This window comes from Egretta garzetta, unplaced genomic scaffold, assembly GCF_000687185.1.
Source record: "Egretta garzetta isolate BGI_Z169 unplaced genomic scaffold, ASM68718v1 scaffold259, whole genome shotgun sequence".
Taxonomy (NCBI): domain Eukaryota; kingdom Metazoa; phylum Chordata; class Aves; order Pelecaniformes; family Ardeidae; genus Egretta; species Egretta garzetta.
The window spans coordinates 1,992,903-1,993,186 of record NW_009260770.1 but is presented as its reverse complement, the minus strand read 5'-3'; positions in this window follow the sequence as shown (position 1 = coordinate 1,993,186).

Genomic DNA, 284 nt, shown 5'->3' with positions numbered 1-284 from the left:
CTTAATTCAGTCCTTTGTCTAGAGTTACTGTTGCAAAGCTCACGTAATAACTTCATTCTGAGCCAACAGGCACTCAAAAGATTTGATGAACAAAATGGTAACAAGAAAAAGGGGGGATTGTGATAGATAGTAAACTGTTTGTTCATCAAATTCAATTAAAGACAATGGAGAAAGCAAGAAGTACGAGTGTAATAAATAAATATATATAATGAATTTGTTCTCAAACCGGCAGATGAGGGAAGAAGGCCCCCCCCCTTATTACTTGTGTCTTTGTTACATCTTCT